Source organism: Callospermophilus lateralis, unplaced genomic scaffold (assembly GCF_048772815.1).
Source record: "Callospermophilus lateralis isolate mCalLat2 unplaced genomic scaffold, mCalLat2.hap1 Scaffold_341, whole genome shotgun sequence".
Taxonomy (NCBI): Eukaryota; Metazoa; Chordata; class Mammalia; order Rodentia; family Sciuridae; genus Callospermophilus; species Callospermophilus lateralis.
The window spans coordinates 652,316-669,016 of record NW_027513930.1 but is presented as its reverse complement, the minus strand read 5'-3'; the positions used below and the strand labels follow the sequence as shown (position 1 = coordinate 669,016).

Sequence of the window (16,701 nt, the reverse complement as noted above, 5' to 3'; positions counted from 1 at the left end):
CCAAAGTGAAGAGTATGTCCCGTGACCACTTCAGTACCTCCATGAGGTCCCCGTTTAGAAAGTGCTTAGTGACAAAGGCCAGGTACCTAGTAATAATATCCCCTGACACATATTTCCATTGTTAGATCTTAAATTTGGATAGAAGGCCATAATCCCCCATGCTCCCCTGTGACTGTATGTAGGATTCCTGTTCCTTCCAAATGCAGTGCCCCTGGCTTTGGATACACTGACTTTCCCTTAAACCCAGTGGTTTACCTCTGTAGTTCTCAGCTTGTTATCTAGTTATGTTTTAATTCATGATTCACTCTGGTCATTTTCCATCCCAATAGCAACAGTACTCTGGACAGTAGCTTAGGTTGGCAAATTTTCTCAGGAATCCTGAATAAATAATCCTGATTCTTTTAGGACATACACACACTTGCACGCACACACACACCATATTCTCTCTCGCGCACGCACACACACACACACACACACCCCATATTCTCTCTCCTATTTAATCCATATACTGATTGATGATTGATGGCATGCTCAAGAACATATCAGCTTGGCAGCCATCCCCGTCACAGTCAGAGCTATTTGAAGGGCAGAGTCAAGAATCTTGTTTCTCTGAATTGACACTCATCTGAATTGTCGTATTTGCTGGCAAGAGGAGGACTCAAATCAACACTATAATTTGCATGTTCACATTCCCTCTCATCACGGCTCTCCCTCCAGTAAGGAATGATCAGCTAAGATGTGAAGGTAGGAAATCCAGGAGGCGTTCCTTTTACCTCTCACTATGAGCTCGGCGGCAGAGGAGACACTGTCCACTCCCGTGTGCACCATGCAGACGTACTTCCCGCTGTGCGTCAGCTGGATGTTTCTGATCATTAGATCACCTGAGGAACTCTGTTGGGAAAACCGGTGATGGACACACCGTTATTTTTAAAACACAAAGAATTTTGGAGACTATGGCCCAGAAACACATGGCGACGGAATCTGTATTTAGAGTAAAAACTAAAGTGGGACTAGACAGAGGATGCAAGAAGGGAATGAACGGAAATAACACCAAGTTAAAAACCATACATGACTGCAGATAAATATTTCTGCAGACAAATAAATGACTAGCTTTCCCCAGGGGCATTTATGGTTTCAAAAATAAACGAGGGCAGAGATTATAGTCTCAGAGTCTATTTACTTCCACCAGGGTGACACTTATTTTATATCCACCGCTCAGCATCAGCTCAACTGTTTTCTCTGGTTCCAACCCCACTGCAATTATCTGCCTGAGAAGAAGCAGAAACCATTTAGGTATCTAGTGGGAAATAAATGCAGCGCGACACAGGGATTACCACAGTTGAACACTGTTCTAAACACATTGGAGCTCAAAAAAGACTAATGCCATTTAATTCCTCAGCTGCAAAACTTTAGGAACAGTCAGAATGAACCCCCTCAATAAGAAGAAATGGAAACATTTTAAACCTTAAAAATATCAGCTATCCATAAAGACATTTGTGGGTGTCCCTCAGCACCAATTAATGGAGCAAATATATTTCTAAATGCTCAACTTTAAACGGTCTTCATTTAAAGAGAATATAAAATCATGTTCATAAAATGACTAACTGCAGGTCGGTTTCATGCATTAGTAAAAATATAGATTGAAATAAAATAATTTGGAAAAGCAAAGCCCTTTGAAAAAGATTAGCAGTTGATGCCTGACCTGGTACAGGACACAGCAGCATTTATCTTGTTAATTAAAAGCGTAGCTTTCCTCTTGGGTTTTCCTAGAATATGTTGAAAGGGGATCTGTTATCCTATTTTTAGGTAATTTCCTAAAACTACCTACAGGGTACTTCCTTCCATATTGCTCCCTGTCCTGAGGATTCTTAATAGGCCACAGATTCTCTGTTGGTTGGATCATATGGCTTTGGATGGAACTTCTTGAGCACTGGGAGAGACCAGATGTGTGCTGATTGATGGCCACAATTAAAAGATAATCCTGAAACTGTGAAGTTTGCAGATTTTACTTTCCACACTCTGAACTTTCTTCTTTTCCTCCCTCCCTCTTTCTCCTCAGGGTTATTTAGAAATTTATTCCCAGGATGAAACCCTCAGTGCTTGCTGACCATTGCAGGTTTTCTGAGTTCCATATAGTCACAGGAGGGTGATTATCATTTCTATAGAAATCTTAATTTTCAGCAAAAATCTGTTGATGTTAAATGCCACCAAGACATTGGGGATGAGGCTGTTATTCTCCCTACCTTTATTTCTTACTTTGAAAACAGTTGGGTAAAAGAGAATTATAACAGGGCTCTCCTGAGTTTTTAGATATCTGCATGTACCATTTCAGCACACTGCTGGTCTTGTCTCTTGAAGGAGTAATGGAGAGTTTGGTATCAGGATGTGGCTTCTATTGACTTCAGGTATTGATAGTGGGAGAGACAGAAATGCTCAGCCAGGTCACAGAAATCAAACTGTCTTCCTAAAGAAATGTAGGTTTATGTTCAGAGGACACACCATTTCTAAGTATACGAGTGTACCACAGTGAACCTCACCATCATGTATGCCACAAGAAATTAATTTTTAAAAATAAGATAAAATAACTATGGGTAAATGACAGAAAGATCAATAGAGAGAAGGGGCTGGGGAGAAGGAAGGGGAAGGAGAGATACTGGTGCCTCAATTAGAACAAAATATATTCCATGCTTGTATAATTATGTCAAAATGGATTCTACTGTAATGTATAACAAAAAGGAACCAATAATAAAATTAAATTAAATATAAAAAAATGTTGGAAAAAGAAGCAATAAACTAAGTTATGTAGAAAATGGGAGCCACCAATTTTTTTTAAGCACCAAAATGTTGTTAAAGTAGATAAATATGTAAATGGAAAGTAGAATTTAATTTTTGCCAGTTCAGTAACATGTATTTATATTGTACTTTTCTGGCCCTTTCTATCTCCAACTCATCTATTGTCTTAATGCATCGCTTCATAGAAGCAAGATTCACCTTAACAGAGGTTTACCCAATCCTGCTTAAGCCTTCAAGGGCTAAGACCTGCCTGACACATGACCTTTGTTCTCCAGGATGTAAACCCAACCCAGGGTAATAAGGAATGTACATGTGAGGCAGATTCCATCTGCAAACCTGGGAAGTTCAACTCAGGTCAAAGGACATCACATGGCACACCATGTGTGGAGAGCTGTAAAGCAACAGAGATGAATGTTTTCAGGTTCTGCTGACAGTGTGGAACCTGCTGCTAGGAGGAGTGTGAATGGGTGCAACCCCTCTGGAGAACTGACCAGAAGTCTCCACTAAGGCACAAAATAAGCATCATCTATCACCCATTATTTCACCCCTAGGAATGGACTTATCCTGCAGAAATGTGTGTGTGCATCGACCACAAGATATACACAGCTGAAAACCAGAGGACTCAATGTCTGTCTCAGTAAAACTCATGAATAAATAAGTGGTATAATCATTTACGGAAATACTATTGGGACATTAAAATGACAAAACTATGTACATAGATCTATGTAGCTGCATCTAAACAACCAGAGAGAAAAGAGGATATTGGTCTCATCTCACCACCCAAGAGAAGGGAGCTGTGGTGACCTGGGAAGGAATAAGTACTCTGGATTGAAGCATCATGGGGGATTCTAAAGTGCAGGTCATGCTCCATGTGTTCCTCCTGTGAAAATCCACTGGGCTACTTGGCAGGCACACATTATCCCATCATTTCTTATCAGGATGCAACTATTTCCAGACATTAAAAAAATTCCCAAAGGAAGATTCACTGATAGCAAACCCAACTCTTTTCCACATCAGGTTGTCACTCTTGGAGAATGTAGTTGTTTATTGGGTAGCTGGGATAAAGTGGGTGGGACAAGACTGCCTGGGAAAATCTAAGTAAAATTTGTCAAAATGTAGTAAACCATTTAGGTCTCCTCTAAATAGGTTTCTCGATATATTTATTAATGAGATAGCATAATAGATACATTTAGAAGCATTTTTCTTTAGAGTATACAGCAATTCAAATAAAGGAGATTATAACACTAATAACTTTCAATAAATTGTTAGGCACACTAATAATTGTTTGAGTGAAAAACAGCTTGGTGTTTCCTCTCTGTTAAATTAGTCTGTAGTATTTTCCTAAGTATTCTTCCCCTCCCCCCCTCCTTGAATAGATTGGACCACATTGGCAAGATGGGGGGCAAGGGGTCAAGTTTTTACTTTTTCTTCATCCTGATTTTCTTTAAAACCTCCCTCTAAAAACCTCCCCCAAGCAATGAAATTCTAAGTTTTCTAGAGAGCAAGCCATTTTTCTAAGCTGCAGGCCACAGGTTTACTCAAAATAGGAGATATGGGCCGTGGACAAGGTCCATTCCAATAATTCATACAGAAACTTTTACAGCAGGAGAAAAATCCCTAAGTGATACAAATTTGAGTTCCTTCTTAAAAGCACTACCTTTTTAAAAATAAGATAATTCATTCAAAAACTATTTATTAAGCAACTACTACACTTCAGTTGCTGGGTATACAATGATGAGGGGAGAAAAAAACAGTCCTTATATTCACTGAGCTGACAGCTGAGAGAGGCAGTCATCAAACAATGACATAAAACAATGTCAAATTACAGTGTAACTTAAGATCAGAGAACACAGAAGAGTCTATGGTTTTCGAGGGTTTCAGTGAATGAACCGACTGGCCCAGGCATGCGATGTAATCAGAAGTCTTGAAAAAAGAGGGTGAAGTGGTCTACATGGGCACATATCTACATGCAAAGCACTTGAGGACACAATCAATTTGTTTGACTCAAGAAGGGTAGGGTAGTGGCACACACCTGTAATCCCAGCGGCCCAGGAGGCAGAGGCAGGAGGATCATAATTTGGAGGCCAGCCTCAGTGATTCAGTGAGAACCTAAGGAACTTAGTGAAACTTTGTCTCAAAATTTAACAAGTGTTTGTGTGTGGAGTGGAGCATTGCAGATGAAATTCTGTGGTTCAGCACCACTGGGTTCAATCCCCATTACCAGGGGGAACAGGGGGGTTGCTAAAAGGGTTTTAGGAATAGGGATGTGAGGAATGTAGTTAATCTACAAACTCTTTATCTGTCCCCCAAAATTAAAAGTTCACTATAGTCAACATCAAATGCATAGTTACATCAAAATGACAGTAAATTTTTTCCTTTTTGGGCTAATTTTATAATTTCTAAGTTTGGCTAGAACCATTTACCCCTTTTTTCATGTTGGAGATTGAACCCAGAGCCTTAAACACACTAAGCACACACTCTACCACTGGGCCACATGCCCAAGCCCTAGAATCACTTTCTCATTGAAGTATTTGTTCACCTAGTCATACACATTTCTTTTAGGAAAAAAAAATACACATTTTTGAAACATGCTACAGGTACAAGAAGCAAACAGATTTATAAGCCAAATCATCTTTGACATGAATGTTAAGGGAAAATGTAGCGTGTGCTGAATTAAACAGAAGAGGATCTTATTAACTTTTCCCCTGTATTTTCTGAGGTGATGACACTAATGAAATTTGGGATGCAATTTAAAAGCCACTCTGCACTGAAAGGCAAGCAGTATGTGATGTGATAACCCATGCCAGGAGAAAGTAAATGAACAGCCGATCATCACTAATTACAGGCGGGCTCGAAGCACACTGTGGTGTCTGCCATGTGCTAAGAACCGAGGTGCAGTGCAAACTTCGGAATCGGGGAGCGTCTTCCATGTTGCCAACAGAGCCTCAACTTTGAGTGAAACAGATTATCACAAATACTAATTCCTTAGTAAGCACTCTCGATATAAATGCTGCCACTGGACTGCCAAGAAGCATAATTTCCCAGTATAAGGGAAAAAATACATTTTGATGGCTATTTGGAAGGCAAGGTTGACTAGGCGGGCCTCCTCCTTTTTATCACTTTATGCAGTCTGTGACTGCAGAGCCACCCAAATTAATCATCGGTCCCTTCACAGGCCTGCTTTCCAAACCCTGACACCGCATGTAAATCACACCCAGGTGCCTTGAAAGCAATCGACCTATAGGATCCTCCTGGAATCTGGTTGGTGCTTTTATTTGTGAAGGTCCCCAAAGGAACTGATGGTGACATCTCTCGCCTCTGCATTTATGATCAAGCAAATTAAACCTTGCCCCCACTCGCCCTGGACAGCCTCCTCAGGGTCACCTTCCTTACACACATACTCTGCTCAGGCAAGGAATAGAAAACGTAGGCAGCCACTGAAAATGGAAACAGGACCAAGCTGGGACATTGTGCTAATTTTTCTTACTAACAGTGGTTACAGTCACTTGGTTGTCTGAACAGGTGATATTTAAGGCAGGTAAATGTCATCTGTTCATATCATAATTTGCTTGACTTTCTTTTTTTTTTCGTGGGGGGAGGTACTGGGGATTGAACTCAGGGGCACTTGACCACTGAGCCACATCCCCAGCTTTATTTTGTATTTTATTTACAGACAGGGTCTTTCTGACTTGCTTAACGCCTGGGATTTTGCTGAGGCTGGCTTTGAACTCACAATCCTTGGGTCTCCAAAGTGCTGGGATTATAGGTGTGCCCCACTGAGCTGGGCTAAGAATTTGCTCAACTTTCTTTGGGAGGGGATGTCCTAGTGTGCCTCACTAGAAGTTGGTGATGTCAAGATGCTTTTACCAGAGACTTCAACTCACTGTTTTCTACACTTTGGTCACTACAATTACATTTACAGCTTTATATGACACATCCTATGAATGGAAGTTCTGTTATTCACTTGATGTTTTCTTAAACTGGTTAGCTTTCTTTAATTAATATGGAAACAGATAGGGAAAATGTATATTTTTGACCTAAATGGGAGTTTGCTCACCAAAATAAGTTAATGGCAGAAATGAACACAGTGAGTAGAAAAAAATATGAATGGACACTGTCCAAGATAATGCATATGGACAGCAGCTGAATGGTGTTAAAGTCCCTGAGCCAGAGACCTTTGCTCTGCTAATTAAAAAAGGAGATTGGCAAGTGTTAGACACTGTTATCAACAAATTCAACACTATAGTTAGCCACTATTCTGAACTTAAACTCATGATTGAAAAAAAATTGAAAATGGATGGTTTCTATGTCCTATTATTTAGAGCTGCATATATGGGACCTAAATTCTATCATTCTCAATGCCGGTTGTGCTATAAATTTACCTGAGGAATCTTTAAAAAGTACCAGAAAAGCCTAGGCCTCATCCCAGGATAATGAAGTCAGAATGAACTGGAGACAGGAGACCCTCTAGGTGACTCTAATAAGCCATTAGTGTGCAAAGCTCATTAAACCTCCTGGAATTTGACGTTCCTAATCTTCATTCCTCTTGGAAACAGAAGGCTTACAATAACCACTCTGATGTCCCCCAACTCTGAAATGCTATAATAAATAAATGAATGAAATAATTATTAGGCTGGGCTGGACATTGCTGGACACAGGCTGACAACAGCACTCCTATACAGAGGGTCCTCCTGGGAGGGAGGCATGAAAACTAGCGTTCATGAAGCAGGCAGAGTGTGTCAGGTTGGGGCCAACTCCCTTGACATTGCCTTGTTTGCTGTGCTCATTGTAATTTAGAAATAGTCACCCAAGTCACTTAACAGTGATAAATTTCTATAAATGCACATGGAAACTTACTATTACTCAACCTGTACCACTCTAGGATTTCTGTTGATGGATGTGATGATTCTGGCATATTCCAAGTCAAGGAGCTTATCCTGGAGAGTAAATTAACTCAGGGATCAAATCTCACTGTTTTGTTTTTCCCTGTAGTGAATGAACAAAGTGCACTGAAAGCAGATCTGTCCCTGTAGAATGGTATGGCTGTGTGGAAGAAAGGGTCCACTGATACAGAGGAATAAAAAGCTCTTTTCTCATGGCCACATAAACAAATTCTGCTGAGTTCCTTAGGTTTACTTCTGGCACCAATTCATTTTGCTATGTAATCATTTACCCCCAAATTTAGTAGCTTAAATAAAAAAAAAAACACTTATTGTGCTCAGGAAACAGCAGAGAGGAGTGGAGCCAGCTCCTTAGTGCTGCATAGCTTCTTGGGGAGATGTACCTGGGGACTGGCAAGCTCATCCACAAGACGGGCAACTTGGGGTTGGTCATTGGCTGGGACTACAGTGGGAATATAAAGAAGTATAGATTTTTCATCTCCAAGTCATATTGAAAAAGATAAAATAGGAAAGACTAGGTTTGATATTAAATGTGACTATCAATAGACTTTTTTTATGATAAAGAACATGTTCTAAAATTTTAAGGTTGGTATAAGAAAAAGGGATTGTAAGGAAAACACTGTGATCTCTTTGGGAGCAACTCTCCTGGGAGAGGGTATAATTTTATACTCTTTGAGCCCTTGGGAGTCCTTTATCTGGTCCATACACAGGCTTCTGACTTAAAAGAAAGGGTGTCTAGTCTAGGGTTTTGCTTTTCTTTCTTTGTTGTTTTTTTTTCTTTTCTTTTTTAACCTATTCTAGGTTCTTGGCACATTCAGTTCAGGCCAGCCCACAAGGGTGACTCTTGGAAAGTACATAGCCACAAGTTACAACTTTCTCTCCCTCAGATCTCCATGTGAGAGATCCCAAAGCTATAGTGGAAGGTATGCAAACCTGTTTCTGTGGTCCCTGTGGGTCATCTGTCCCAAGCAAGATGAGATCATTGAGAACACAGACAATGACAAGAACTGGCGAGGATGAGGGGAAAAGCACACTCAGATTGTTGGCGGGATGGCAAGTTAGTGCCATCGCTTTGCAAAGTAGTATGGAGATTCCTCCAAAGACTAGAAATGGACCACCATGTGGCCCACCTGCCGAGGAATGAAACCACTGTGTGACCCAGCTGCCCCACTCCTTGGTGTTTATCCAAAAGATCTCAAACCAGACACTTCAGTGATACAGCCATTTCAAAGTTCACAGTAGCCGAGTTATTGAATCAGCCAGATTAATGGGTCAAGAAAATATGATATATACACACACACACACACACACACACACACACACACACAATGAAGTTGTATTTAGCCTTGAAGAAGAATGAAATTATGGCATTTCCTGGTAAATGGATTAAAATAGAAACATCATGCTAAGTGAAATAAACCAGATTCAGAAGGTCAAAGCACTGGCTGTACGGCAGGTGTGGAAGGAACATGTGGTGAGGCAGATTGTGTTTTCCAAAATGGTGGCCACAGCCTGCTTTATACAATGAGTTCTCCTTATAGCATGACTTTGACAAACACCTCTCCAACTGCAATAAAGCCATTCCTCCCCTGTTGAAACCCAGAAGACCTTTGTGACTTCCCTGACTAATAAAGAACCCCAGGAACAGTGCCATCGGATTCCTGAGGCTAACTCCCCAAAACACATGCTCTTCTACCTGGTTCCATTAGCACAATGGCTCTGAAACTGAGCCACTAGACTATGAGGAAGCCAAAGTAGAGTGTGCAGGGATTCACTTTAAGAGGAACCAGAGTGCCCAGCCATCAGTCCCACTGAAGTCCCAGCCAACGACCAACCCCAAGTTGCCCGTCTTGTGGATGAGCTTGCCAGTCCCCAGGTACATCTCCCCAAGAAGCTATGCAGCACTAAGGAGCTGGCTCCACTCCTCTCTGCTGTTTCCTGAGCACAATAAGTGTTTTTTTTTATTTAAGCTACTAAATTTGGGGGTAAATGATTACATAGCAAAATGAATTGGTGCCAGAAGTAAACCTAAGGAACTCAGCAGAATTTGTTTATGTGGCCATGAGAAAAGAGCTTTTTATTCCTCTGTATCAGTGGACCCTTTCTTCCACACAGCCATACCATTCTACAGGGACAGATCTGCTTTCAGTGCACTTTGTTCATTCACTACAGGGAAAAACAAAACAGTGAGATTTGATCCCTGAGTTAATTTACTCTCCAGGATAAGCTCCTTGACTTGGAATATGCCAGAATCATCACATCCATCAACAGAAATCCTAGAGTGGTACAGGTTGAGTAATAGTAAGTTTGAATACTTTTCTGTAGGTGTGGAACCAAGAGCAAAATAAAGGGGGAAAAAAGATGAAGGTGGATCTCATAAAAGCAGAGGGAAGATCAGCAGAGTAGAGGAAGGAGATTGAGGGGGAAGAAGGAGGAGGGATAGGAAAGGGAGGAAATGTGGAATGAAACTGACCAAATGATGATGTGTGCATGTACGAATACAGCACAGTGATTTCTACTTCTATGTATATCTATACAGCACCAATTAAGAAACATAAATAAATAAATAGAAGGACCTGTAGAGTGTAGCAAGGGAAATGGGGAGGCAGGAACAGAGGGGCAGAGTAAGCCCTGGGCACTTAAATGGAGCCAATTATATTCCATACATGAATGTTTATGTGGAAATGGTCCCCAATATTATGTGCAACTATAATGCACTAATATAAATATTATGTAAAAAAAGAATCTCCAGAGACTAAAACACTGTAACAGAAGTGGATAAACCTTTTAATGGGCTCATTAAAGGAGAAACCAAGCTGAGCAAAAACCTCTAAATCCGAGGACATGACAATAGGAGTTTAAAATCACAAATGGACTGAAAGGAAACAGAACCATTTCCAAAGACTGTGGCACAATTACCACAGGTGCAGAGTATGTGGGATGGAAACAGCAGAAGGAGAAAAATGTGTGAAGGAACAGAAAAAAAAATACGTGTTTGATATGAGAATTTCCTCAAATAAATTTCAGACACCAAATCGCAGATGCTTTGTAAAGGCCAGCCCCAAGCAGGACAAATGCAAAAACCCAAACACACCAAAGTATAACTGGGCATATCTCATCCCAATGTTAGAAACCACAAATGGAGAAGAGCTCGTTATCTAAAGCACTGAGAGAGAAGCACTGCTCTTCAGAAGGACTCCTGCAGCTAGTGAAATTATTCTTCAGAAATGAAGGAGCAAAGACTCTTGGGACAGAAAAAAAAGGAGACCTGGGCATGGTGGCGCACGCCTGCAATCCCAGTGGCTCAGGAAGCTGAGGCAGGAGGATTGAGAATTCAAAGCCAACCTCAGCAACTCAGTGAGTCACTAAGCGACTCAGTGATATCCTGTCTCTAAATAAAATACAAAATAGGGATGTGGCTCAGTGGTTGAGTGTCCCTGGGTTCAATCCCTGGTACCCCCTACCCCTGAAAAGAAATTGGAGAATAGGGCTTCAGGAGACTGGCCTTGCAACAAAGGCTAGAAGTTCTTGACAGGGAAGGAGAAATGTATATCAGTCAGAATTCTGAATGTACAAAAAGACAGGAAGAGTGCCAGAGAAGGGGTCAGTGGAGGCAATACAAACCCTTATTTTCTTCTTATTATTAATTTATTAACAAATAATACTTTGCACAAACTGACAGAGACCATGTATTAGATTTGGTGTGTCTATGTGTGTGTGTGTGTGGCGCGCACACAGTGGTGCTTATATGTGCTCCTGTGTAAGTAAAATGAATGGCAATGACACAGAAAAAGAAAGGGAAAATACTAGTTTTTTTTTTAATCATAAGGTACTTGTGTTATTAGATTTTATTATGAGGTACCTTTATTATAAGCACTACCTATGAAATGAACTTGAAAATGATCTCAAAGCACTCTGGAAATTGACTTGGATTAGTTATGTCTGTACATTGCAAACTTTAGATCTACCACTTAGAAAAAAGATGCAGCATAATTGATATGTTGTTATGGGTCCTAGTCTGCCTGGGTTTATTTCTGAAGATCTGAAGACTATGAAATTCAAGGTCAGGGTGTCTGGAGAGCGCTTTTTTTTCAGATTCTTTGATGGTGCCTCTCTATATCCTCCAGTGGTAGAAGAAACCAGGGGTGTCTCTTGGGCATTAACCTCATCCCACTCAGGAGGGCTCTGTTCCCGTAATCTCACCACCTCCTCACCTGCCAGACCACCACTGTAGGAGTTAGAGGTTTCAACACAAAAATTTCAGAGGAGAAAACAAATATTTGTCCCTTTAGAACATGTTAAGAAATAAGGAAAGTGGAATCCTAAAGAATGCTCAATTAAGACCATGAAATTCTTATAATGTCTAGAAAACTAAAAAAAAAAAAAAAAAAGAAGAACAACAACTAACAAAATAGTGAGAAGTATGGTAGATATTAATTCAGCTATGTGAGTAAGGACTTTGAACAGCATAGTCTAAATGCATTCATTAGAAGACAGAGATTTTCAGAGTAGCTAAAAGCTGGACCCAACTGTATATTCTCTACTAGGAAATATACCTTCAATATAAAGATACATAGACATTAAAAGGAAATCATGAAATATATGTTGTGTTAATGGTGATGAAAGAATAAAATAGTCACTACAGTAAATTCAGTCAGAGCAGAAGAGAAAGCCCAGGGAATGTTATCAGTGCTGACATGGACAACTACTTAATGATAAAGGGCCCAGAGTGTAAGCAGATACAGTAACCCCCAATGTATGTGTGCCTAACAAAAAAATATGTAGCAAAAACTGAGAGAACATTTGGGCAAAAGAGATAAATATGGACAGGATCCAGCAGGCAGAAGTTCAGAAGGACGTGGTTGAACTACAAAGCAGTACCAATTGAATGGATATAATGGCATCTAGATGCTACCTCACCTATCAACAGCAGATAATACCTTCTACTCCAGTTCAAATGTAATATTCACCAGGAAAGATCATATCTGGGTCTTCAAACATACCCGACTAATGTTAAGAGCATAGAAAACAGACAACATTTGCTTTCAGACTATAATGTAATTAAACTAGAAAGCAATAATGGAAAGATCCCCCAATTCTTGTAGATAAAATTACACACTTCTACTCAACAAATGGGTTAATGTAAAAAAAAAAAACTCAAGAGAAATTATTAAAAAATATTCTGAACTAAATGCAAAAGAAAATAGAACTTATCAAAATTTGTGGGATGTAGTGAGTACATTGCTTTGAGGGAAATTGATAGCACTGACTGCGTATGTCAGAAAAGAAGAAAGATCTACGATCAATAATGTAAGCTTCCACCTTAGAAAACTAGAAAATGAAGAGCAAATTAAATCCAAAGCAAGCAGAATAAAAGAAACAAACATAAGAGCAAAAACCAGTGAAATTGAAAACAGGAAGTCAGTGGAGAAAATCAACAAAACCAAAAGTTGGTTCTTGGAAAAGATCAATAAAATCAATAAGCCTCTAGTCAGCCTAACAATGAAAAAAAAAGAAAAGAGGAAATACACAAATTATTACTATCATGTATGAAAGAGAGGCCATCACTGAAAACATCATGGACATAAAAGGATAATAAAATAATATTACAAACAATTCTTGTCTATCAATTTGATACTTTAGATGAAATAGACCAATTCTTTGAAAAACGTGACCTGCCAAAATTTACCCAGGAATAAACATAAAATCTGAATAGGTCTAAATCTATTTACAAAATCAAATCAATAATTAACAATCTTACCAAACTGAAAACGTCAGGTGCAAATAGGTTCATTGACAAATTTTAACAAACATTTAATTAAGAAAGTGTAGCAATTCTCTACAATCTCTTCCAAAAGATCCAGGAAGAAGACATACTTCCTAACACATTCTAGGAGGTCAGAATTACCCTAATAACAACCAGACACACATATTAAAATAAAACTGCATAACACCAATATTCTTTATGAACTTAGATACAAAATCCCTTAGTATCAGCAAATAGAATTAAACAATGAATTTAAAGATTGTACACCATAACCAAGTGGACTTTGTGTCAAATACACAAGACTGGTTTAACATTTAAAAATCTATTTATGGGTAATCCATCCAGTAGTGAAATGAAGAGGAAAACAACAGATGTAAACAGAAAAAGTGTTTGACAAAAATCTGGCACCTATTCATGATTATAGTCATCAATAAATTAGGGATACAGGAGAATCTCTACACCTTGATAAAGAATATCCACAAACAACCCACAACTTAAAATGCTTTATGACAAAAAAACTCCAAGTTCTGAGACCAGGAACAAAGCAAGACTGGCTCTTTTTCAACATCATATTGAAAGCCCTAACTAATAAAGTAAGAGAAGAAATGGAAATTAAAAAATATACAGACAGAGAAGTAGAAAATGCAAATTTGTTTATGTGATCATCTCTGTATGAGATCTGAAAGAATCAAAAGGAAACCAGAACTAACAAGTAACATAGGAGGTAAGGTTGATATTCAAAGTCCAGTTGTTTTCCCAAATACCAGCAATGTACAAATGGGATTTGAAATGAAAACATACTACCATTTACACCAGCACCCAAAATACTGAAATACTTATGTTAAAATCTAACAAAATATGTGTAAAATCTAGGTGGGAAACTTCAAGTCTGATGGAAGAAACAAAAGAACCTAATAAGCTGAGAGAGATTCTATGTTCATGGATAGGAAGACTTGAAAAATATACACATTTGTGGATAGTTGAAATCCTGGTTCTAAAATTCCTATGTCAAGACAAAAACCCAGAACACCCCACTCAATACTGAAGAGAAACAAAGCTGGAACATGGGAACACCTAAATTCAATACTAATATTAAGGCTACAGAAATCAAGAAAGGATGGTCATGGTGAAAAGGACAGACAAATTGGTGCAACAGATGAGAGAGCCCAGAAATAACCCACAAATTCAGTCAACTGATATTTGTCAAAGGAGCAAATGACAGCCTCTTCACAATATGGTCCTAGAAAAACTGGATGTTCACATGAAAAGAGTGAATCCAGACACAGACTCTGTACTCTGCACAAAAATGAAATCAACAGGAGTTGCACTCTTAAATGTAAAATGAAAATCTTATTATAAAAGTCCTAGACTGTCATACAGGGGAGAAACCTAGATGACCCTGGGTATGGTAAAGGTTTTATAGACACAATACCACAAGGCCAATCCATGAAAGAAGTAACCGACAAGCTAGGCTTCATTAAAATGAAAAAAACTTCTGCTCTCTGCATGATGTCAAAAAATGAGAAGGCAAGTCACAGACTGGGAAAAAGGTCTCACCAAAGACACTTCTAATGAAGGACCTCTATACAAAATGTACAAAGAACCCTGAAAACTCAACAATAAGAAAATGAATAATGCAATTAAAAAGTGGACAAAAGACCTAAACAGACATTCCACTAAATATATGCAAATAGCAAGCAAATATATGAGCATATGTGCAATATCCATTCCTCATTAGGGAATTGTGAATTGAAACATCAGCAAAATATCACTACAATTCAGAAAATTAACACCAAATACAGGAGAAGGCACGCAGTAGCAGGAATCCCCACTCACTGATAATGGGAATGCTAAATGGAACAGCCATTCGGAAGGTATTTTACCTATTCCTTATAAACCTATTCTTATCATAGGATCCAGCATTTGCACTTCTTGGTATTTACCCAAATAAATTGAAAACTTATGTCCTTGCAAGGTAAAGGAAGAGTACAGGGGATGGAGATGGAGAAAACTATGTTATATACATTTATGAATATGGCAAATAAACCCAACTGTTTTGCATCACTACCAAACATTAAAGAACAAAAATAAATCTTTAAAAAACCCCACACATGGATGTTTATAGCTGCTTTATTCAGATTTGCCAAAACTCAGAAGCAATGAAGATATTCTTCAGCAGATGAGTGGATAAATAACTGGGGTACACCTGGAGAATGGGAAATTATTTTGCACTAAGAAGAAATGAGTATTTCAGTATGGCAAGCCATGAAGGACAAGGCATGGAGGAATCTTAAATGCCTGTAATTAAGTGAAGGATGCCAATCTGAAAAGACTAGATAGTACATGATTCCAACTGCATGATGTAGTTGCCAGGGGTTAGAGGGATGAACAGGCAATTTTGTGAGGCAGGAAATGATCAGTACATATTGGAATTGGTGTGTAAATAAAAGATTTCCTGCTGTGCTCCGAAAAGAAAGCTGTCCAATGGATATCTGAAACAGATGAGATGGAAATCTGATCTACGCAAATGTAAAATTCATTACTTGGTCTTTAGGAAAAACAAAAACATACCAAAAAATTTTATCCCCCCCCCCAAAAAAAAAACCCAACAAAATAAATTTCTGTGTAGCTAAGGTTGTTTTAATGCAATAGGTATTTTGCTTTTGTAACTTTTGAAAGTAATTCTCTATTTCTAGATTTTTAAAAATCAGCTACCTATACAATCAGGCAATTTTGTGTGTGTGTATGTGTGTGTGTGTGCGTGCGTGTACATGAGAGTACATATGTGAATCTCTCTCTTTGGGGGGAAAAAGCTATTTTTTTCTTTCTTCTGTCTAAAAGAGCAATCTTGCATTTCATTAGAGGTAGTATTAACTGTAGCATTTGGAGGACTCAGTTATAATGCTAAATACTCCCCTAGTATCCAAATCACTTAAAAGCAACTAGGGAGATTTTTGGTCTCTGAGAAATGAGAAGTTGGCGATAAGGTATTGTTTTTCAATCATCTGTCTAGTAAAACTTTAAAAAGAAAAATCAAGGAAAAACCCCTGTGCAGAAAAGAACACTGGGGAGCCACCACTCATGGGAGCAGGAATTGCAGAAGCTTTTCTGGAGAACAATTCAAAGCAGTCCTACCATCCTAACAATAGGAGCTAACCTGCACTGTTCTTAGAACCTTCTATATACCTCTGAATAAAACAGTATTATCTCCTCAGTTTCACAGATGAGAAATCTGAGCCA

At 38.9% G+C, this 16,701-nt stretch overlaps 1 pseudogene; it reads right to left on the bottom strand.

Moving 5' to 3' along the window:
• The window catches only part of LOC143640580 (contactin-3-like), an 87,358-nt pseudogene that overhangs the window by 30,132 nt on the left and 40,525 nt on the right, over nucleotides 1-16,701 (bottom strand).